The 26,270-nt window shown below is 37.3% G+C and overlaps 1 protein-coding gene across 3 annotated transcripts in view; it reads right to left on the reverse strand.

Annotated features, from left to right (window-relative positions):
* Positions 1–386: 386 nt before the first annotated feature.
* Positions 387–26,270, reverse strand: part of LOC135214723 (mitochondrial ribosome-associated GTPase 1-like) — a 234,003-nt gene continuing 208,119 nt past the window's right edge. For 2 of the 3 annotated variants that reach the window (XM_064249058.1, XM_064249053.1), the window contains one exon: positions 387–581. The gene's annotated coding sequence lies outside the window, so the exon portion shown is untranslated. Of the gene's footprint in view, positions 582–6,265; positions 6,347–26,270 lie in introns of all 3 variants that reach the window. The other variant, XR_010314451.1, reaches the window with a different exon arrangement.

The raw sequence follows: 26,270 nt of genomic DNA on the forward strand, positions 1-26,270 counted from the left end.
CAGCAATAACAGAGATTGCTCCATAAACAGCAATCAGAAAGATATTACGCCCGTTTACTGCTAAATAACAGCTATTCCTTGCTGGCTAATTTAGATTAAGATGTTCATGTATGAAAGAGCAGGAGACCTGGTGTGGACCTGCAGGCTCTGTCTCATCCATTTTACTGTATCTTACTCCTTTTCATATCCAACAATGGTACCTAGCAAAATTCCCCATTTCAGTGCAATTAATGGTTAGCTCATATTTCCTAAGTACCTCAGTATCCCGTGCTGTTCCTCATTCTAACTCACATAATACCTACAAGGAGTTAGAAGGCCTTGCAAGTGTAATACTCAAGTACTATTCCAATCACTAATATTCACCAATAAGGAAATGTAATACGGTATTTGTTAACAATTTTATTTGTATTTCACCATCTTCATGAAGTCTTTATTTAATAATAATTTGACAGTGAATGCATATGATTTTTGGGGGGTGAGACCATCTCACGCATTTAAAGGAAGTTGCCTGCTCTACAAGTTGCTTTCATCTCTTGTAATTTCCATTTCAAAAAATGCTTTCTTGGGAAGAAGCTTCATATCTGTAAAACAAGAAATCAGGATTATTCACGTAACTATGAACTCTCTTAATAATGTTGTTATACATGAAAATATAACTTCATAAAAAACCAATGCAGTTTTTTGTAATCAGGCTAAACTCATGGTCTTCAAATGCCCAGAACATCTACAGATTCCTAGGTCTCCAGAAGTTAACTACCCTTTTTTTGTGTAGCTTGGGCTGATAGCTGTGAGAAACTAGTGGATTGGGAAACAAAAACTTTGATTTGTAGGTAATGGACAGTTCAAACGATATCTTGAATGAACTGGTTCCACCCACCACGAATTCATTACTGTATTCACATTTAGCCAGAACTACAATTTAGGTGGGATGGATTGAACTCTTGAACACCCCAAAACTGAATGACTGATCCATTAGAGAATGAGATTAGCAAATACGGTATTATTATTATTACTTCTACAATAGTTTTATCAAGCCACTGTGCTGATTATCAGCTCTTCTAGGGCTGGCCCAAAGGATTGAGTTGTACTTAATTTAATTATTTATTTGTTATATTTTATCAATCAAGCTACAATTTTTCGAAAACTTTATATTTGGATTAATTGCGCACATTCAGTTGATAGATCTATGGATTTTAAGCATCCATGCCAAGCACTGGGGCAACTATGGCCATTCAGCACTTAAAATCAAACATTAATTTACCTAAAATTCAATATAACTATAAATTAAGATTTTTAAAATTTACTAAATATATATATATATAATCTTTAATACGAATTAAATAAACCTGTAAAATCTGATATAAAGTTAAATTCTGAAATAAAAGATAATTTTCTTTAAAAACATTAGTTTACTGATATAATTAACCTGCCAGAGTGAGGTAGCTCTCCTTTCTTGGGTAAAAATTGGGCAATCAGTTAATAAATGCTTTACAGTTAAAATTTCTTGACAACAACTACAGATTGTGGCCTTCTCCACTTTGCATCAAGTATCTATACATATCATACATCTGCCCTATAAGCAACCTTGTTAAAATAATGCCAGTCCTCAGATCTGGATGATCTGACGACTACCATCTCTTAACTGAAGGTCCAATGGCCTTCAACTTCTTATGACCAATTACGTTTTCCTAAGCCTTCTACTTCTTATTGCAAATTATGTTTTCCCAACCAATTTGCCACGTCCTACTTATACAGATGTGAATTACTTGTTTAAAATTAGAGTATGGGAGGTTTATGAGTGCCTAATTCTGTAATCTTATTGATTTTTTAGCTGCCTTATTGGCTCTTTCATTCCCATCTATACGTATCCACATGAGCAGGTACCTAACAAAAGATCATTCTGATGCGCTTGCAGAAGCACAGGAAGGCCAGCCATTCCTGTACTTCTTGTTCTAGGTGGTGAAAGGGAATCAACTGTTTTAATGACCATAAAAGACTACTGCACAGCTGATACTTCAGCCAGGAATATCTAGCAGGAGGGGGTTAATTTCTTCTTGATTACATAATTTTCTACCACTAATGTCGTGATTTTCGGCGACTTATTATAGTTCTAGGCTCTGATGGGTGAGCCGATAGTAAGATCAGATGATAAAACATCTGCTATGCAGTTGAGGGATTGAAAAGATACAAAGGGCTTTGATGTTTTAATACAACAACAAACTAAGCAACATGTTAACATCAACTATTAAATCAAATCACGCCATTACAAGTCTACATTCCCAGCTATCACGTGCTGGTCACACACTGAAATTTTACAAGTACCTATACCATGTAATTTAAGTTAAATCACCTGAAATATTAACACGAATTCTAGCTGATGTCAATACCACGACAACTGTCGCAAATAATATTGCAACTGACTTACCAGTTCGTGCCTGATGTAAAATGGCCGACAGTCCTACCCTGTAGGGTCGAAATTGGACACTAACAATAAGAGGACCCGACGCTTCGTGGGAATCTATTCATTCTTCATATTACTGACCCCTTTGCTAGCTTTTAGACTGATGGTGTCCCTTGCTCGATTCCCTACAAAACCTACCAAACACACTGCTTCATCCCAACCCATTCTTATGTCAAATTCTGGCACGTTACCAGCCCACCCCGTCAACGGCATTCTTGCGTGATCTAAAATGGCTTTGGTTTCAGTATAACCCTTTTCCAGAAGGCATTCATACTCAAACGTTCCGATGTAATTGCCTACATAAAAACTATTAATCAGGTCAGGCCTCCCTTCCTTCTGCAAGGGAGTCTGAAGGACTTGGAGAAGAAAGGGGCTAGCAGTGACACCAAACACTAAGACTTGAAAGGCAAAGGTAGCCAGATGATTAGACTCTTTACACCAAAGGAATTGGAATCTTTAGGATCGAGTGAGATCCTGTGAAACACCTTACTAATGTCAGCTATTAATGTGTGCGAATTACTCTGGAACTTGATTAATAAATCATACAAAGCTTCCACTAAGTTAGGTCCTAACAGCAAACAATCGTTCAAAGACAAGCTACCTTTCATTTTAGATGAATCATTGAGTACAATTCTAAGGGGAGTTGTCCTACTTGAGACATGTAGTACCCTTCAATCTTAGGATTCGTTTCTTCCTTTATGAACCCTGCTTCGAGATAGGTTTGTAAGACCATCTCATACTCTGCATGGTATTGTGGTTCTCTCTTGAACTTGGAATTCAAAGTTTCTAACTGTTCCCATTGCATTGCAGTAATTGGTCTGTGGACGCTCATCCGAGCGAAAGGGAAGGCTCACTTGACACCCTTTTTCAGTACTGATTACGCTCTCAGTCACCCGCTCTATCTTGTACAATGTATTGCTCTGAGGGAGAGATTCCTAGCGTATCGAGTTTCCACCACCTTCGAGCACAGGAAGAGGTAGCGGTTTCAACTTACGTAAATGTACCTGTCTGTTTTGCACGTTCAACGTGTCAATTCTATGCATCACTTAGTAGTTATTGTAGCCTAACTTCTATGTCATTCTCTATTTTAACATCATTTGACAAATATAACGAACAAAGCTGTCTTTCATTGCCAAATTTTGGTAGAATGCCGCAGTTCTCGTTTCTATGAGCTCACATTGAGCTTCAATTAACAGGTCGGCCAGGAGACCCATTGTCATTTCAATCTTCACAGTGCTGGCTGCAGCCATGATTACTGATTTACTCTAGTGTAAAGGGATCAACACAAAGAATTAATTACGTTACGAAGAAGGGGGGGTCTGAATGCTAGGATTTAATTAATCTAGGTCGTCTTTCTAGATTGGTGTTTAAGTTCTCCTCTGATAAGTCTACTCTAAAGACCATCGCTTTTCCAATGCCTTTTATGCAGTAGAGTACTTACTATCCGGTAATCAAAGGACTAAATGTCCCAGTTTTCAGCAACTTTTTGTAGTTCTATGCTCTGATGGTGTGAGCCGATATTAAAATCAGATGACGAAACATCTGCTACACAGTTGAGGGATTGGAAAGATACGAATGGCTTTTAATGTCTTAGTACAACAATAAACTAAGCAACATGTTAACAACGACTATTAAGTCAAAATCAAGCCATTACAACTCTACATTCCCAGCTATCATGTGCTCGTCACACACTGAAATTCTACAAGTACCTTTACCATGAAATTCAAGTTAAATCACCTGAAATATTAACAGAAATCCTAGCCGATATCAATATCACAACAATAATTAACACTTCGACACAGTAATTGACTAAATGAACCCAATAATGACACGGATGTCCGTAGATAGAGAATTACACATTACACATAGCTCTAGGCAAGAAACCCGGCTATCAGAGGAGAGGAGTGTTCGCCTTACCTGTATACTACAACCTTACTCCCTAGGAAAGAATGACTTTATCTAGAGAGTTTGCTCGCATGTCAACTTGGTGATGCCAAGATAGGAACTAGTTCATTATGCATCATATTTAATATTTCATTTTAAGAGAGAGAAATAAGTATAATTCTTAGTGTTATCACGGGATCAACGAGGCAGTATTTAAACCTGACACACTTACTGGGGTCTCATAATTTTAAGGATATTCGTCTAGTGTGACTCCCTTGTTTGTTATATCACATACATTTGACAATGTAGTTATTCTTTGATATAAAAGAGTAATATTTCAATAGTACAAATTATCTTCTTCCCCTCTGTTTAGTCTAGTCATCACTAAGTTCACATTAGCATAACAAATTACACAGACACGAAGTTACGTTCACCACTCTGTTTTCTTTTTCTTTCCTGCTGTAACTTGACGTTGTGGAAGGTTTGGCGTTAAAAGGGATCCGTTCTTTTCACGACAATTATTGCACAGCCAACGCCATCCTTCAATTCAGAGCCACCATTAAATATGCTCTGCCCTCTGTGTTAGAGGGAATTTTAAATAAATTCCTTTCTAATTTCTTCATAGGAAATATGTTTCTTCCCTTCTACAACTGGGCATGAGATGGTATGGGCATGTGTTGAGGATGGATGACGAGGAGAGAATGAAGAGGGCTTGGGAGGAAGGTTGAGAGGGAGGCAGAGAATGAGAAGGCGAGATAAACCAAAGGAAGATATGGAGAGAAGAGGTTTGGTGAAGGATGATGCCTTTGATAGAAGGCAGTGGAGAAGGCGCATCAGGCAACTGACGCCTTAATGGAGGGATAACGGTGGGAAAGAAGAAGCAGAAGATTCATCAGGAAATAAATTTCCAATGCATACATGATTATAAAACTGAAAAAGGTACAACTTTGCCAAAGGTGCGAAGTGGCAGATCACCTCAAAACAAATATTGTCACTTCCTGGGGGCCAGCTTTATTGCTGTTCATCAGAGCATATTCCAACTCTTCCAAGTTAAATTTTCTATTATTCTATATATCTACTATTGTTTCAAAATGTATTTTTATTAACTCTATATTTCTTTGTCGCAAGTGTTCATCCAAATTTTGATCACTACAGTGCTCACACACTTTTACGTGGAATAGGTTCCAGAATCTACTGCAGAAATGCAAATATCCCCTCTAAAAATGGTTATAACTGCCAAATACCCAGTACCCCATAAACTAAAATGATTATAGCTGTCTATTTCAACATTTTACAAATATATACATCCCCTAAAATGCTTATAACAATGATGAACTCATTTTAAAATAACATTAATGTAAACAGCAAAATATCTATTAAATATCTAATACAAATTAAATACTAAATCTTATACACAAATAAAATAAATCTGTCTTACAGAACGTTTGACAATTAACCAACTTACCCCTGTTGTGTATAAATAATATTAGCTGTTTTCTCTCATAGTACTGAAGTAATGAAACATTTAAAAATATCACTAATTCGCTTTTTTTTTGTGTAGCACCAATGTTTTCTCATTAATTATATTTTTTTATATTGTGTTCGTGACTAAATACAGATTCTGGTGATCAAAATAATTTACAGTGTACTTATAAAACTCATTCCAGGTTAGCCCGGAATGAGCATAATAGGTGTACGCTATTTCTCTCTCTCTCTCTCTCTCTCTCCTCTCTCATCACTCAGCTCTCTTCCATCTCTCCCTCCTCTCTCTCCTCTCTCTCTCCATCTCTCCTGCGCTCCTCTCCTCTCTCCTCTCTCTCTCTCTCTCTCTCTCTCTCTCTCTCTCTTTTGAAGGGTGTAATATATTTTAAATGATATTTCTATAATATGTTTTAGGATGATACAGCCTATTGTACTTACAATTTTATGTATGTACAACGCTCATTCGGTTGGGCCCAAGACTGCATAACAGGTGTACGATTCCTCTCTCTCTCTCTCTCTCTCTGTAAAAGTAATGTAAGATGTGTTTGAAATATTACTGTAAAAAATGTTTATGATAAAGCATGTTGTACGATATCTAAAATATTTACTAATTATTTTCACGTTATTTTCCAGTCTGCCTTTTATTGGAAAATAAAATGAAAATTAGTGAATATTTTAAATATTGTACAACATGGTTTACCACTAAAAACCTTTAAAGCAATATCATTTAAAGTACATCATACATTCCCCTTACCTTACAGACCTTACAGACCTTACAGTTCGTTCGGGTTGCCCCAGGTCCCTCAGTGTGAGGCGCCTCTAATGTCTACCAGAGAGTTGCTAGTACATCTTCCGGTATATTTTGCATCTTCCAATCTTGGATGGTCTGGGATGCAGTTTAGATATTTGTCGAGCTTATTCTTAAACACATCTACGCTCACTCCTGATATATTCCTCAGATGAGCTGGCAACGCATTGAATAGACGCTGCATTATCGATGCTGGTGCGTAGTGGATTAATGTCCTGTGTGCTTTCCTTATTTTTCCTGGTATAGTTTTGGGCACTATTAATCTACCTCTGCTTGCTCTTTCTGATATTTTTAGTTCCATGATATTTTCTGTTATTCCTTCTATCTGTTTCCATGCCTGAATTATCATGTAGCGTTCTCTTCTCCTTTCTAGACTATATAATTTTAAGGATTGTAGTCTTTCCCAGTAGTCTAGGTCCTTAACTTCTTCTATTCTAGCTGTAAAGGACCTTTGTACACTCTCTATTTGTGCAATATCCTTTTGATAGTGTGGGTACCATATCATATTGCAATATTCAAGTGGACTACGAACATATGTTTTATAAAGCATAATCATGTGTTCAGCTTTTCTTGTTTTGAAGTGCCGTAACAACATTCCCATTTTTGCTTTACATTTTGCCAACAGAATTGCTATTTGATCATTGCATAACATGTTCCTATTCATCATCACACCAAGGTCTTTAACTGCTTCCTTATTTGTGAATTGTCCTCATTATTAGGTCCCCTATATGCATATAGCTTTCCTTCTCTGTCTCCATAATTTATTGATTCAAATTTATCAGAGTTAAATACCATCCTATTTACCTCTGCCCAATCATATACTTTGTTAAGGTCTCTTTGTAGAGCGTTCCTATCTTCATCACAAGTATTTCTCTACTTATTCTTGTGTCATCAGCGAAACTACTCACTACCGAATCCTTAACATTACTGTCTATGTCTTCAATCATAATAAACAATATTGCAGCTAGCAACGTACCTTGTGGCACACCGGATATTACCTTGGTTTCATCCGATTTCTCATCGTTTGCAATAACTATCTGTTTTCTGTTGTGTAAAAATTCTTTTAACCATCTTCCTACTTTATCTACGATATTGTGTTTTCTAATTTTCTTTGCTAATATATTATGGTCTACTTTGTCAAAAGCTTTTGCAAAGTCTAGATAAACCACATCTGTTTCATTTCCGCTTTTCATATTTTTGAATATGTTCTCACGGTGGACTAACAGTTGGGTTTGTGTACTTTTTCCGGGTACGAAACCGTGTTGTCCTATATTAAACAAATTATTTTTTATTAAATGTTTCATAATATTTTTCTTCATTACCCTTTCATACACTTTCATAATATGTGATGTTAGACTCACAGGCCTATAATTATTTGCCTCTAGTCTTGATCCACTTTTGAAAGTAGGGGTGATATATGCTAATTTGTGCTCATCATAAATCTTGCCTGTATCTACACTTTGTCTTAATAATATTGCAAGTGGCTTTGCGATAGAATGAACTACTTTCTTTAACAAAATAGCAGGGACTCCATCCGGCCCTGCAGCAGCTCCATTTTTAATTTCATTAATTGCCTGCACAATATCAGCTTCATTAATTTCTATGTCAGCTAAATATTCACTATTTTCTTCCCTTACTTCTATATCATTATCTTCATTATCATTAATTCTTTTATTCTAGGGGTGAATTCTCTCTTATATCGTTCTGCCAGTATGTTGCAAATTTCCTTTTTTTCATTCGTTAATCTCCCTTCAATTCTCAGAGGGCCTATTTCTTCTTCTTTTATTCATCTTCTTCGCATATGAGTATAATAGTTTGGGGTTTTGCTTGATATTTAATAGGGTTTTTTCTTCCAAGTCCCGTTTTTCATTTTCTTTTGATTGTATAATCTTTTGTTCTGCATTTTCTATCTTACTTTTTAGTTCTATAACTTTCCATGCATTTTTTTCTTTTGCAAGACCTTTTTTCCACTTTCTGATTTTCTGGAACAAGATCCTTCTGTCTCTTGGTATGCATGAATGATGTTTACTTTTCTTCTTCGGTATATATTTTTCCACTATTTTCTCCAATATTTTATATAATATCTCCGTATTTACCCTTATGTCATCACTTACGAAATGTTATCCAATCTTTGTTTAATTCTTCATTAATTTCTGACCATTTTATATTTTACTGTAGAAGTTGTATTTCCCATATCCTTCCCACTTTTTCATTTCTTGCTTATCTCTATTTTCACTTGCTTTGGAATGAACTGTTAATTCTATGACATTATGTCTGAAATACTCGCATTATAAACTATTATTTCTTTAACATATTCATCTCGTTCACAAATACTAGGTCTAAAGTATTTTCCTTTCTTGTTGGCAGGTGATTTATTTGTTGAATGTTGTATTCTAGTAGCATATCTAATAGCTTTTCAAATTGCCTCTTATCTTCTGCACTACTATTACTCTCTTTTTTATATGTATAAGTACAACCACAATCTCCTATTCGTTCTTTCCATTCTACGAAAGGAAAGTTGAAGTCACCAGATAGGAGAATAGTCCAGTCCTTGTGATTTCTACATATATCATCCAATTTTTCAATTATTAAGTCAAACTCTTTAGTATTAGGAGGTCTATATATTACTATGTTCATCAATTTTTCAGATTCAAATTCTACCGCTATTAGTTCACATTCTGAGTTACTATATTTCTCATATATTTTTCCTTGTTTTTTGTCTTTCCCATATATTGCGGTTCCCCCTTGATTCCTATTTTTTCTATCTGATCTATAAGTTTGGAACCCTTTTATTTGATCATCATTCCCAGTCTCTTGGGAATACCAGGTTTCACTTATATTCATTATGTCTATTTTCTTTTCATTTTGGGTTAGTTCTTCTAAGTACTCTATTTTTCTTTTTGAGTTACTCGTAACTCAAAAAGAGAGAGAGAGAGAGAGAGAGAGAGAATCATACACCTATTATGCTCAGTATGGGGCCCAACCTGGAATGAGCATCATAGATACAGAACTACATTAAAAGTATGCAGTAAATCATTAAAAAAATTATCAGTATTTACTCACAAACAAAATATGAAAAAATGCAGTAATTAGGGGATAATAGTGTTACTCTACACACACACACACACACACACACACACAAGATTTAGTAATAATTTTAGAGATGCGGTCCATTGCAAATACAGGGGGTCCTCGAGTTACGACGTTGATCCGTTCTTACGATGCATCGTAACACGATTTTCAGCGTAAGTCGGAACATTGAAAAATACCACATGATTTAATGTAAATACCTATCAATAACAACGAGAGAACAATTCCTTACCTTTATTAGTTTGATTGGCTTGCACACTGGAGAGGAAGCTGCGGTGCTGGAGAGACTGGGGGAGGTTAGTGAAGAGAAAAAGAACCTCCAGAAGTTGCTGGAGATGCAACAATCTTTTCGCCTTCTCCTGAATCACCATAAGGCTGACTGGGATACGCCGTTGATTTTGGTCTTCCAACCAAAGCACCAATAACCTTTCCATTTCAATTATTAGACCACTACGCTGCTTAGTTATCACTGTCGCTTTCATAGGAGCAGATCCTTTCACATGTTCAACGATGCGCTCTTTTATCTTTGATAATGGTAGCAACGGTCGAACGGCTAAGGCCAAGCGAGCGGCCAATGTTTGTTGGCGTTTCTCCCTTCTCAGATCGCTTTATAATGTCCACTTTAATTTCCATGGTGATGGCCTTTCTTTTCTTCGATGCACTACCATCAGAAGAGTCCGCCTTGCGCTTGGGAGCCATAACAAAGAGCAAAAAGTTACAAAAACGATACAACACGAGGGAGAGAGAGGCAGTGTAAACAACCAAAATGGCGTATGGGCGAGGAATGAGCGTAGCGAAGCGACGCCGTCCTCTCCCCCACAAAGCGTATTCTTCCGCCGTGCGCCTGGAACTAGTTCGCGTTTGTTTACGTTGCTTACGACGCTAAACCGCGTAAGACGGAACGACGCAAAATATTATTTTTTATATTTTTATGGGGGCGCGTTCGTAACCACGAAACATCGTAAGTCGAGACCAGCGTAACCCGAGGACTTACTGTAACCGCAAATTAGTGAAAGTTCCCCGTGGAAAAGTGAATTATGTGTTCCACAAAAATCTGCTACGTTAGGTTTTCTCCTATTATATTCCTTATTTCTTTCTGATCAAGTATTCTTCTTCCGTATTTTAACATGGTATATCTAAGTGGTTTAAATTGGGTTTCATTTATTTTTCTAAATTTTTCCCATATTTTTTCTATGGGAGTAATATTAGAGAAATCTGATTTATATTTCCTGTACGAAATAATTCTTCCTCGCATTACTTCTTTTTTAAATTTTGCAATTATTTTGCTGTATAGAGGTTTTAATGTATTAATTTCTTGTAATAATATAGTCAGCCCCAGGATTCTCAGGTGATAAGGGCCCTGCCCCCCCAATAGCTCAAATCAGCGATTACTTCACGCTCCTCCAAAAGTAATTATAGCTGCCTATTTTGATAGTTAAAAAATACAAACTCTGAAAACCCTTATACCTGATTAATTTAATAGTGTTATCGTGAAAAATGTATTTAGTTAGAATAAAATAATATGAAAATACAGTAATTAGTGAATATTTCTCAATGAAAAATTCCACGAATAGGTGAACCCACGAAACCAGAACTGCGATTGGGGGGGGGGGGGCGGGGGGGGGGGGTCCAACTGTATAGCAAATTTCTGTAAATATCCTTCCAATATTGGGAATGCTTTATTCATATCACTGAATTTTTAATCTGAATTATCTAGTCGTCTCCCTACTGAGTTTTATATTTATTAATTCTGTTAGCTTGTCAGACCACCATGGATAAGATTTTGATTTTAGATATATGATATATATATATATATATATATATATATATATATATATATATATATATATATATATATATTCAGGAGCGCCCAGCAAAGCAAGGGTGCAAGCACCGTTTTTTACAATCTGAGAAAAATGCATTTAAAATTTTTAAAGATCAATATCTTTGAAACCAACCATACGAGTTTAATCTAGTCTTGACCATTTTAAAGGGATGGATATTTGGGTACCAAATATCCAAAAATGATGCCATTATTATAAGTTTTGCTTAAGCTATAGTATGAATTGTAAGGTTAAGTAGTGTTTTTTGCGGTTGATTATACTTATTTTGGCCATTTATTAATTATTGACATCACAACATTGAATAAATGTTATATATAGAAAAAAATTATGTTAAACACCGAAAAACATAAACAAGCTCAATATAAAAATAAAGGTAAAAATGCGTTTAAAGTTTTCAAACATCAATATTGTTTAAATCAACCGTATGTTTTTAATCTAGTTTTAATAATAATAATAATAATAATAATAATAATAAAATAATATAATTAATAACAATAATAATAATAATAATAATAATAATAATAATAATAATAATAATAATAATAATATGCTTTATTTCAGCTCGGGGCCATATACATTGAATATACAAAATACAGACAGTAACATACACAATCTAGATACATGACATGATAAAATAGAAAAAGAAAATGAATAATCAGCACTTATCCACAAAATAGCTGAGGTAGCATAAAAGCTAGTAATCATCATACTGGTAATAACAGTAATAATAATGGTGAGAAAAAAAATATGCATTGAGAGTAATAACAGTTGGTGCACATATTATATAACTCAAATTTCAACTAGAGACCTTAGGTAGTTACAGTAGTCAGGTCCAGAGGGCTTAATACATAAATTAAATGTAAATGAAACTTTATCTTGATAGTAATCACAGTAATAATGAAAAATTAAAATATCAGCAATAAATGTAAAAATGACAAAAACTGCAGATGACATCTTGCCAATACAGAGATTAAGTCCTTTAGGGGACAAAGGCTTCCTTTTCCCATCTTTCCCACAATTTAGATTTTCTTCTTGCTTCACTCCTTAGGATGCTTTGTATGAGCGAGTTGCTGCTGTTTCTCACTCGGGTTACCAGACTGGACATTGTTCGCCTAACGATGATTTTTAAATTGTCCAGGTGGTTTTCTATGAACATCTGTGTGGCGGAGTAGTAGCGGGGAGTGTTTGTGAGGCGTCTCAGAATGTCATTGTGCACAACAGTGATGTGTCTCATGGTCTCTCAGGTATAGTTCGTCCAGAGGGAACACCCATAGATACTGTAGCAGTACGAGCGGAATAGCAGCAGTTTCACGTCTCGGTGACAGAAGGCAAACCTCCTTGCAATCATGTTGCCAGCTGCACATAGTTTACGACGCCTCTGTTCAATGTCTGCCGTATCTTTTGGTCGTCGATAATGTGAACCCAAATACGGAAATTCGTGCACAAATTCCAGCCGATGGTTTCCGAGGAAAATTTGAGGTTCTGCAATATGCTTAAGCAATCTCGGGAGCAGCGACATGCACTGGGTCTTGGTTTCGTTGTAGATTATATCAAATTCCTCTGCATATTGGCGGCAGGTGTCGATGAGTCGTTGGAGACCTTGCACTGATGGGGAAATCAGAACCATATCGTCGGCGTAACAGAGGTTGTTTATAGTTGTTTCATTGACGGTGCATCCGATTGGGAGCGAGTTCAGTTTGACATTCAAGGCATATGTGTACGTATTAAACAGGTATGGAGAGAGAATGCCCCCTTGCCGAAGCCCGTTTAGGGAGCCGAAGGTGTAAGATAATACGTTTCCCCATTTGACACAGAATTGCTGTGTGGAGAACCAGCAATGTAAAATGCCAATTAGATACAGGGGTGTGCCCCTTTTATGCAGCTTCAGGAAGAGCTTCAGGTAGTTTACTTTGTCAAATGCTTTTCTCACATCTACAAAACAAAGGAAAACAGGAGAGGCTGATGATAGGTAGTAGTTCAACAATTCTTTCAATATTTTAAAGGAAATTTATCCCTATACGATATATCCAAACATGGCATTATCATATGTTATATCATATGTTATACTTAAGCTATAGCATTATCCTCGATGTTGTTTAACGGAACTCATTATCTCAGATGACCGTTGCTGTGCCGTAACCTCGTCCCACAGGTCATGGTTGATTTACGTGTTTTTACTATAGAAACACGAAAGTTGTATTTCCAGTTTTCTTTTATAATAAGCAACACTAGTGCTCCGCTTGCATGTCCGCAAAGTTTGTTAGAGATTGAAACAACATCATTAAGATCATCAACGCCTGAACTACTAAATCTATCAAATGCCGCTCTAGCTTGTGTTGCCAGCACTCTATTGTGCGCATCCAATTCATGCTCTTCATCCAACTGAGGCTTTTCATAACTCATTTTGTTTATATTTTTCAATATTTGTCATCAATAAATCAAAGGTGTTGCATGTATCAACAACTGAAGGCACGAAACCAACATTAAACTCCGTCCTAAACACATTACTATAATAATTAAAAGACAATTTTTACATTTGGATGTTCATCTTTAATAAACTTCACATACATATACAACTTCACAACCCTAAGATTCGATTCCATGTACACGTGGCTATAAGATTTTGCGGGAGAATGAGATGTCATGGTCGGCAGCTTCTTAATGTGTTCATGCACTAAATATGAATAAAAAGGTTAAGTTAAAATAAACATGGGAAAGAGAAATAAAATTAAGGAATGAGTAAGTAAAATAGAACTTTCTTAATCAGTAATTTGTTTGTGTACTCGAACTTCCCTCAGTAGGTATCCTGCGACGTTTTATTGGCACCAACGCCATTCATTTCTGCAAATATGACATCTGGCCATGCCCCAATAGTCTTCAAACAATGTCATGGGCATAGTAGCTTTCTCAAAACACCTATCAGCACAAGCAGGTCCAATTTTACGTGCTTCTACTTCTTAAAGTTAAGTCTTTCAGCAAGTATAAGCCTTACCATCATTACATAATTTTTTTGCGATAATTATTTTCCCATCTCAACAATAACTTCACTGTAATCGCTGTTCATAGATTCCCCTTCACTAATAACTATCTTTTATCAACCATTATTATTAACACTATCAGCCATAGTAAATAAAATATTTAATTGCTATGAAAATACTCGTAAAAAGTGAAAACAATAACAAAGCATGATAGAATAGAAAGAACGGGATGAAGTCTCTGTGCCCTGTCATACAAGATAAGAGCAGTGTCCAGCCAAATTAGCCAATAGAAACACGAGCCCAGTCTGTGAGCGTTTTCATTGGTCGCCGAGACTGAGCGGGAGATAGGTAGAGAGAGACGACGATTGCTCACTCTCCCATACCTCCGGAACGCATCATCCCTGGTTTAAAGGGACGGTGCAGAAGTGTCCTTGTTAAAGCGAGTCTCTCTCGGCAAAGTTTCTACTAGCGGGGCAGATAAGAGTAATTTTTTTGAAGAATCGTCCAAATGATGATACAAGCATCAAATTTGGCACAACTGTTCTCCATGGGATACTAATCAAATCTGCCCAATTGGCCAATTGAAAATCCAGAATGGCAGCCATTTTTCAAGATGGCTGCCAAAATAACCAACCGAAGTTGATGTTTTGCTTAGAAATATTTGTAGTTGTCCAAATTGCATGATTTAAGTGTGGATTCCTATGTTTTTAAGACTGCTGTTGTATATTTTCTAGTTTATAACATCGTTAAAGCACTGTATTAAAGGAGTGATTGTTGGGCACTACCAAGGCACATTGGATACATCACTGCTGTGAAACTCAGCATGGGTTTCAGTGTCAGCAAAGTAGGAAATTTATGTTAGCATCATACTGTAACAACCTACTAGTGTCCCAAATGCTTCCTAATCAACCCCAAATCAGTTAGGCAGCCGCACCTGAATGGACAGGACGTGCCAGCACGGGAGAGCCGAACCAAGGATAACAGGGTTTCAGTTATCTAGATGGTGTACAGATCGCACGGGACTTATGACACTGGATGAACGATCAGACTAGGTGTATGGTATGGCAAAGTGCAAGAACCTAGTTGTATCCCATACAGGAAAGCGCCTATTGTATATTACAGGACATAAGAGGCCTATTATACTATTACATGTACAGGGTGGTAAAAGGATAAACCCTCGACCCTGATCATCATCGAAATCATGGATGCAAACTCTACTGGACAATCATGGAGAACAGACTGGACCAAGTGTTGCCTATGTCAGGAGGTTAAGAAAGAAGATCTAAAATCTCTGCAGGCCAATCCTGCCACTCACTCAATGTGCTACCAATCAAGCTAGACCCTGCAAGACTTGATGAAGGTTCTGGGATAGAGGAAACGTTGAGAAAAAATAAGGCACAATATCATGAGAGTTGCAGGATTCTGTTCAACAACACAAAGTTACACCGAGCTGAAAAGAGAGTAAGTCATGTAGGTACTAGTGATGAGGGCAGTATAAGTAAGATTCCACGAAAACTCAAGAAACTAAAACAAAAGAATGCTTCTTCTGCAAAACTAAGTGCAGATGTTGTAGCCCAAGAAGTGAAATATCACTCTGGCTGTTTGGTGGCAATGTACAACCAAGAACGGGCATACCTAAAGGTGCGGGAGCAAGAAAAAGCACAGGAACACTGGAAGGATGAATAGCCAATTGCTTTCTCTGAACTAGCCACCTACATCTGCGAGATGAAAAATGCCAGTGAGAGGCCACCGATTTTCAAGCTTGCTGATTTAACCAAGCTTTACAAACAGAGGCTGGAACAGCTTGGTGTTGACTCGCTTGATGTTCATCCTAATCGACTCAAGGATCAGCTGCTTTTGCACATTCCACAGCTGCAAGCTAATCGCCAAGGACGAGAAGTTCTGTTGGCTGTTGAAACTGATGTAGATTCAATCCTATCAGAAGCATCCCGTTATGGTGAAGGGTTCCATCTAGCAAAAGCAACTGGGATAATAAGACAGGACATGCTCTGTCAGAAGTCGAATTTAAGCAGCTATTTTCATGACAAAGACTTAGAACAGGCTGAACCACCATTTCTGCTTCAGTTTGCATGCATGATCGAACATGGTGCAGACATCAAGTCCTAACTCCATCATGGAACGTCAAAATCAGATTTCGCTACATAACTTCTACAGTACAACTGCTTCACCAAATACAAGGAAAGAACGGATGTCCACAGACATTCCAAGGACTGGGAGCCATATTTTGCAGTCTACATGGGCCTGTATGTGTTTGCCAAGACGAGAAAGAGACAAATAATTGAAATGCTCCAGGAGAATGGGCTCAGCATATCATATGACTGTTAGGAGAAGCAGATGTTGCACAGTACTATGTGGGAGATGGAGTAATCTGTCCCCCAATCTTGAGAAAGAATTTGTTCACAACTGGAGCAGCTGACAACATAGATCATAATCTGACTGTGACCACAGCTGAAACATCTTTACACGGTACAATGTGCCCATTTTCCAGCATCCAAACACAGGAAATCCTGGTGATGAACGAGAGCTACTCAAACTAAATATAGAGTAAAAAATGAAGGTTAAAAAAGTTCCAGAGCTTCCAGAAGCATACACCAATATTCGACCAGCTTACATCACCAAACACCCCGATCCTCCTCCAGTTGCAACCCAATCCTTACCAGCACCAGAGTCCATCGGGTCACATTTGAAGGAAGAATATTCTTGGTTGGAGGAAGTCTTCCTCACTGAGAATGTGGCTGATGCAGTCAGCATCACATGGTCAGCATATTATGCAACAAAGAAAAGGAGCCGTCCATTTGAAGTGAGCATATCAGCAATGATGCCTGTGGCGAGACCAGGCACACACTGTTGCAACTATCAAGCATGCCATGGAGAAGGTCCGTGATACAGTGGCTTTTTTGAACCCAAAGCAGACACCTGTATTTGTGGAAGTGGCAAGAATATGGAGAGGACAAGTTCGTTGTCATGTTCGGAGGCCTTCATATAGAAATGGCTTCACTAAGATCGATAGGAACATTACTATGAGACAATGGGTGGACCAGTGCCATTGTGGAAGCAGGGGTGGCCTCATCTGGTACATCAGTCTTTTACCTGTCTGCATCCAATGTTGCAAAGACAAGACAAGCACACCAGATTACAGCATGCAGCTTGTACAAACTGACGAAGAAGGCACATCATGATTTCTGCTCTGAAGAGTCTAGCACATCAGAAATAACCTTTGAGGATTGGTGTGAAAAACGGAAGAAAGAGTTCGCAGTTCCACGATATTTCACCCACATCCGCTCATTCAGAGAAGGAGACTTCAACTTGTACAATGAGGCACTTTCAGAACTGGTGCCTTACTTTTTAGCAAAATAACAATGTTAACTGTGCCCAGTGGATCATTATTCACCTCCGAGATATGATGTCACTCGAACAACAACATCCAGACTTGGCCAAGGAGTTCCACAATGGTAACTTCATCGTCCACAAGTCGAGAAGAAAATTCTCTGGCATGGAGATTGATCAAGTGCATGAGCACAATAATGCAGTGATCAAAGTAATGGAGGAGCAATTGGGTTGACAGAAGAACCGTCAGCACTTCGTAGGTGGATGGTCGCTGGACCTGAAGTTAGTCGTCTACTAGCTTGATATGAGGCCATGTCTGGTATGAAGGATGCCACTTACAGCAGCAGACACCACGAGCAGACATCGAGTGCCCAGAAATCTTTCTTTGAAAAGGTGAAATTACTCTCTGCAGTGATGCAGGAGGTGGGTAACCCATTCCAAGACGAATCAGCAGACCTGATGGTGTTAAATACAAAGAAAATTGCAGACCCAACTCCAGCTGAAATGATAGCTACACATCACTGGCGAGGCAAAGACCAGTTCCTATCATTTAGGAAAGGGCTAGGGAATGAAGCTGAGTCTTTTCTATCATCCAATCAAGAAGAACCCTGTTTCATTCTTCAAACAAGAACAGGCTGAGGGCATTTCTAAGGAGAAAGTCCTAAAAGATGACTGTCAGTTATTCTCACGACTGTTCATATCAAGCCAGAACAGACAGTGTGACTTGCAAGATTTCTTCAAGCACGAGAATCAGTCATACCCTGCATCTCTCAGTGACAGCGGCAAGCTTTATACGTGTCAGAAGTCACAGCTGGTTGAAATTCTTGAAGTGCGAGTGAATGTCCCAGTGGGAGAACCAAAGGGAAATACAATCATCAGCACTTATCAATGCCTCAGCACTTATCAATGCCTCACTTCCATGTACTTCAAAGACATTTAATGACTATGCCAAAGAAGACATCATCCCAAAGGTGGAATCCTATGGTGCTCGGTACAAGCGGATGGACAGTCTTTGATGTATACAAGAAATCAAGTCTGAAATCAGAGACGAGGTCAAAAAGGAGGAAAGGAATCAGAAGAAGAGTGACAGGACCCAGCAACAAGATGTGTGAAGCAGAAACGACAAGCACAGTCATCGTCACAAAAGGAGAGGATGCCATTAGCAACACAGTGAAGTCTCTGGATACTGTGTCCCCATGTTGTCACAAAGAAGCTGACAGTCGAATATTTGTTCACGCTAGGGATGCAACGACTGACGGGAGCAAGTCTATAATCATCAAGGCTCATGACACAGATGTGCTAGTCATCCTTCCAGAAACTAGGTCTTCAGGAAATGTGGATTGCCTTTGGCCACGGAGCCCATATGCGATCGATTCCAGTCCATGAGGTAGTTTCTGCAATTGGGCTTGAGAAAGCTAGAGGGGCCCCCTATTTTCACTGGATGTGACAGTGTGTCTGCCTTCCGTGGGAAAGCGAAGAAATCTGCAAGGCAGACTTGGAATGTATTTGATGATATTACTGAAACATTCATCAATCTCAGCCAGCATCCAACATTGAATCATGATCTTGACATGCAGAGGCAGGAAAGATTCGTTATCCTCATGTACGGCAGATCAAGTGCAGCCACTGGTGTGGACAAAGCAAGACTAGATCTGTTTGCCCGCAAGCAGAGGCCACACAACTCAATTCCACCAACACAGGCAGCCCTCAGAGAACATGCAAAGCGTGCAGCCTACCAGGCTGGGATCATCTGGGGCCAGGCAACCCACTGTAATCCACACATGAGCAGTCCAGCTGAATGGAGGTGGACACAGAAAGAAGAAGCATGGCAGATACATTGGACACAACACTACCACTGATTGCAGCAAGCTGTCAAGAATTGACAAAGTGCTCCTGTAAGAAGGTTTGCAAAGGAAGATGCAAGTGATCTCAGGCAGAGCTTTCCTGCACATGACTCTGCAGATGCATATGTGAACAGTAGCAGATCAAGAAACAGCAGCACGGTATGCATAACTTTGAAAATGTACTAGCCAGGACAAAACTTATGTAAAGGAAGACAAACATCTTGGTGGTCATCTTGAGAAATATGTCTCAGAGTGCTTTTTAAACAGGAAAATATATTTCAGCAGGCTTCAAAACATAGGAATCCACACTTCGATCATGCAAATCAGACAACTAAAAATATTTCTAGGCAAAACATCTACGTACTTCGGGCGTTATTTTGGCGGCCATCTTGAAAATGGCTGCCGTCTTGGATTTTCAATCGGCCAATTGGGCAGATTTGATTAGTATACCTTGGAGGATACTTGTGCCAAATTTGATGCTTGTATCATCATTTGCATGATTTTTCTGCTATCTGCCCCACTAGTACGTTGCATAAGGGTGGAAAAGTACTTATGTTCAATGGCATATTAGACCATAATGTTTCAAGCCTAAGATCAATATGAGGTGCTGATGGGTAGAGGAAAGCTTGGGAGAAAATGTTGTCTGCTAACTATTTTGGTCGGGGTGGCAATTCCGCCATATATATATATATATATATATATATATATATATATATATATATATATATATATATATATATATAAATATATATATATATATATATATATATAAAAGGCACTGAGTATGGTAGTAATTAAAATAAGGTCGATAACAAGTGACACAGTCTGGAATGCATAACAGTACAGCCTCGAATGTTTTGGAAAATTTGTAAACTGTGAATTCCTCAGGACTTTGAAATTAGACAATCATAATATTCGCGAGTCAGATCAGTGAGAGCGTAAAGCGTGCAAATGACCTGGTATTCGGAAGTCATATGATCGTGACCTCAGAAAAATGCAGTCACTGTGCATCAAACAGGGCATGTTCGTGGAAAGTTCCAGAACATAACGTACGTAAGTTGGTATGTCAATTAGCTTGCGTAAATTTGTACAGGCACATGAATGGCAATATAATCCCTTGGTGCGGTGATTAATGGGTAATTAGATGACAAACTCTATTGGTGGTTGCCAAAGACTTTGAAAAGCCAAGGAGGGAAGGGTGCTTATGAAAATCCATCGTTAAGGTAACATGGAAGGATATACTGTGTAAAAACTTGAAGGGGATTGAAGTGCAGAGAAACACTTAAAAAGGTTTATGGGACATTTATCCTTTCCCTTTATTTACTTTTGTGTTTAACAATTGTGATTTCTTTTACAGAAGGACTTGGGTTGTCACTACCAAAAAGGAATTCTCTATTTGACATTTATCAGCAAGACTGATGGTTTTCTTTTAATAGAAGAATCGTGTGCGACAATTGTAGTAATGGTGTCTCAATGATGTTTGGAATTTTAAATCCATTCTCTTTAATTTTCATGTTAGCTCTTTTTGGGGAAATAAAGACTATTTTTGGTATCTCAAGAGTTTGAATCCACGTAGATTTAAATACTGATTTGTAATGTTGCTGGGATCAAAGGTAGGTCACATTACTAGTTTAGGAATTATCTCCTAATTAAACAGCTGTCCATCAGACCTTTGTAACACACACAATATATATATATATATATATATATATATATATATATATATATATATATATATATATATATATATATATATTGTGGTGACAAGAAACCAAGCAGAATTTTTTTTTTTCTGTATGTGAATCCATGCACGATTTCTGTGATTGTTTGTTTGTTTGTTTCAAAATGTTTCGTTGTGCAATCCAAAGGTAAAGTTTAAGTTTACAGAAGTGTTGGAAACTTGAGTTTGTATGCAAAAGGTTTAATTTGGGCTTAAGATTTATTATGAAATCGTCCTTTTGCATAAGTTTACATTTAGGATATAACCTTATCATCATCAGTCATGAAACAAAAATTGTAGTTTTTCATTTATCACGAGTGGAAGTAATAATTTTGTAAAGATAATTTGAATTTATGGAATTTATGAAGGGACAAAATAATTTTGTAACATTTATTTCATTGTTTTAGCTGTGACTTATTTACCATGAGTGGTTTCTAATGTTTTTTGTTTCTTCCAACAGAATATAATATTAATTTGCCTAACCTCACGTAGCATATACTTGTGACAACATTTACAAATATGATTTCGTAGGTCTGGGGAATAAGTTCAGATTAGCTATGAGCAGATGCTTGCTTGAGAAAATTTACCTAATTTAGATTGTTTTGTGTACCTGTTCTAGGCTATGAGAGATTTGTACCAAATTACTATTATATAGACAGCATTACCTGTTTCTGTAATGTCAATTGTTATTGACTATCTTTTATATTGTGTTGTGCATAGCCTAGCCTATGTGTGGTAAACCTGATTTGTTCCTTGTTAAGAGTATTTTGTATGTGATCTTATTTTGTGATATATTTTGTTAACCTTGTCATTATTATGGCAGCTGTAATTGATGAATCGAAGTCATTACTTGGATATAAGGTAGTTTGTGAAGACCTGAGGGATATCATTTTCTTCTTAGAGGATGAACTTAAAGTAACTCCTTCACCTAGAGGATGAACTTAAAGTAACTCCTTCACCTACCCTTCATTCTTTACAGTTTTCCATCCAGAGTTAGCAAGGGAATATGAGTCCTTTGAAAACTCATGGTCAGTCTGTCAAGATGCAATTGATAGTTCAAAATATGATAAGGAGTGTAGAGACCACAGAGCATTGAAACGTAATGCATGGAAGCTACAAACGGATCTTAAGTCTGCCATAGACTCCAGATTAACTCAGTCACCCTCAGTGGGATAAACTTTCTCTAATACCACTCCTAGTCAAGTGGTAGTACCTGCAAAAACACCTTACCCATCCTAAGTTACCAGAAATAAAGATCCCTGAGTTTAATGGGGAATTAAGTCATGGGAACAGTTTTTGGGATTCTTTTAGTAGCCTCATTGATAGTCGTCAAGACATTGATCAAGTGTTGAAATTTAATATGCTCAGATCTTATCTCAAGAGGTAAAGCCTATAGAACCATAGAAGGTTCATCCATAACAAATGATAATTATAGTGTTGGCCTTAAATTATTGAAGTCTAGATTTGCAGATGATAAGCAATTGTTACAACAATTACATTTACACCTTATGAATATGAAACCCCCAAGCATACTTTAGAGATTTAAGATTTTTGTTTAACATTTGAACGGTTCTTATTGCAAATAGAAAGTGTATCCAAAGTACCTTGTGATGACTACTTGTTCAAAGATATAATTTCCAAAAAGCTTAGTGTTCAAACTTTAGAGTATCTATGCAATAAGTACAGTACTTATGACCTGACACTGCAACAGCTTTCAAACGGAATTGGTCATCTTATAAAGTCATGGAATGTTCCCAGTCTCTTTCAGATCAGTCTGTAAATTCAACCTGGTAATCAGACTTCCAATTTAAGTTCACATTCTAAGACAAGACATAATCCAAACTTTAGTCAAACTGGTAGCATTTCTAAGCAAGTAACAGTGTCTTCCCAAAAGTCAAATGTTAACACAGCAAATTCGTCTTCTAAAGTGCGGACCTCAAGGAATAAGCCTTGTAAGTTTTGTTCAGAAACCCATAGTTCTAAGTATTGTCCAAAGTATCCTACATGGGAATCTAGGGAAAATAGAATAAGAGATTTAGATTGGTGTTTTGTGTGTATGAACAAAGGTCACAGAGCTTCAGATTGTAGAGTAACACCAGAGTGTAGACATTGTAGTGGTAAACATCATACCTTTCTTTGCATGAAACTGACCAATGGTAGTACCTCTATTGACCAAATAGCAACCACAACTAACCTTCCCCAAGTGGCAACTAACAAAGGACCTAACCTAAACAGTAGTGAGTCTCCCACCAGTCAGTTGTTAGTGGGTGATGGTAAAGGATCTAGAACTGTAACCATATCTGAAGGTTCTAACAGCATAACAGTTCATTACAAACAGATACTCAGACCGAGAGAATTCCTTTGGCCTCAACTGCATTTCCTACCACTATAGTTAAGATTTCAGGATCAGGTGTCCATGAAATAGTTCGTGTCTTTTTAAACACTGGAGCCCAACGCACATTTCTTCATTCTGCTTTAGCATACTGTCTCAAGTTGAAATCTATGTACCCCATTTTGCTCTACCTTACCGCATTTGGTAATCATGTACAGACTATAACCTGTGATGTAGTTTGTGTTATTGTTCATACTGGTACACAGCGTGTTCCTATTTTGCTGTACTTTATTATGAAGTGAATACTAAGTTACATAAACATGGTATATTGCTAAAGTTGCAAAAGAGAATCAAACTTGGTGATCCATATATCAACTCAGATGTCATCAGTGATATCAGACTTGTGACAGGTGCCGATTATTACTCTAGATTTGTGACAAACAGTACTTTTTATTCAGGTGTTGTACTTTTAAGTAGTCCAGCAGGTTCCATTATTTTTGGACCTATGCCAAAATGGGCAGATGACTCTCAGACTGTTAATAACATTAGCATTCATTTTGTGCACATATTGGATTTCAGTTACCAGAGTCAGAATCGAATCAGATTGATAACCTTTGGAAACAAGATGTTGTAGGTATAAAGACAGAATCCCTTACACCAGAGGAAACCCAGTCAGTACATCACTTTGAATCTACTTGTCTAAGGGTAGGCAATCAATATTTTGTTGAGTTACCATTCAAGATTGATTCAGTGTACAAGAATGCCCCAACCACCCCAGTTAGAGTAGTATTTAACGTTTCTATTAAAGCAAACTCAAGATCAAAGAGTTTGAAAGATTGCTTATTAATAGGACCTACCCTAACCAGTAAACTTGTCGAATCTCGTTGAATTTCCTACTAACCCCGTAACTGTTGTTGCAGACATATCGAAAGCATTCTTACACATAGGTATTTCACCAAATTGTAGAGACTATCGTAGGTTTTTATGGTAAGAAGATCAAACACTTCGGAGGTTATCTCCTATAAATTTAAAGTAGTCCTGTTTGGTGTAACATCATCTCCATTTTTGCTTCAGAAAATACTAACCTATCACTTAGAGAATCATTCTAATCCATTAGCAAAGACTTTGATTTCAAATTTTTATGTAGATAACATTGCTCGTACTTATGCACATGTAAACGAGCTGAGGAGTGGATGTCCTCAAATCAATACTATTATGTCTGAGGCATCTATGCCATTACAATGTTGGGTGTGTACAGAGGAGTGTAAGCATCATCAAATCACCAAAAGATTAGCTTTATCTGTAATTTCTAGTGTTTTTGATCCATTAGGATTTTTGTCACCAGTTTTGATCAAGGGAAAGTTATTCGTACAGAAGCTATGGAAAGGTAAATATTCTTGGGACTGACAGTTACCTGAATCATTAGCTCAAGAATTTCAGAGCATTTGCCAGTCTCTGTCAGATCTCGACCATTAAATTCCCAAGATTTGTAATTAACCCTAATACATCAGATTTGCATATCTTTTGTGATTCATCAGCAGAAGCATATGGTTTAGTAGATTATGCAGTGGATTCGGGAAACAAATCCAGTAATCTACTTATGAGTAAAGTGAGAGTAGCTCCAAGTCCTCCACTTACCATTCCCAAATTAGAATTACTTGCACTCGCACTTGCAACACGATTAGCTAAAACCCTTTTACCCAACGATGAATTTGGATTTAGAAGTTGCACATTGTGGACTGATAGTGAAGTCACAATTAGTTGGGTATATCTTGATAAATCTACAGAAGTATTTGTGAGAAAGAGAGTTGCAGAATTCGCACCTCACGAAGTGATTATAATTTGTGAATATGACATGTTCCCTCCAGTAAGAATTCTGCAGATTTAGTAACCCGAGGTGTTACCTTTTCTAAGTTAGCCAAAAATTTGATGTGGAAACATGGACCTTCATTTTTGCTTTAAGCAAAAATGAAGGTCAATGTTCAGAGAAGGAATTTGTTTACAATTCTGCAATAGTTTCAGAGACTTTAGTAGAACCTAACATACTCAAAACTATTTGTCCTGTATTTGATATGGGAAGATATTCTACTCTTACTAAAGTTATGAGAATAATATTAAAGGCCATGAACTTTTTTAATGAGTACTTCCCTGATAAATTTAAGTGGAATGCTCTACATTCCTGCATAAGATTAGCTCAGTTACAGTTTTCCTACTTTATTTGAATATTTGAAAAACCAGAGAAGTCCTATACCAGCTGCAGAAATCTTGAATTTGGCCAGGCAACTTGATGTTTATGAATGAAGATCAGTTGATTGTTTGTGGAGGCAGATTACACAACTCAGATTTGTCTCCTGGCACACAATGTCCAATTTATCTATCTGCTAAACAATCCTTGACCAAATTGATCATAACTCACTATCATAAGCATCACTGTCATTGTGGGTTAAGTCAAACATTGCTGGGTCCTCGACAGCAATTT

Source organism: Macrobrachium nipponense, chromosome 46, assembly GCF_015104395.2.
Source record: "Macrobrachium nipponense isolate FS-2020 chromosome 46, ASM1510439v2, whole genome shotgun sequence".
In the NCBI taxonomy this organism is placed as follows: domain Eukaryota; kingdom Metazoa; phylum Arthropoda; class Malacostraca; order Decapoda; family Palaemonidae; genus Macrobrachium; species Macrobrachium nipponense.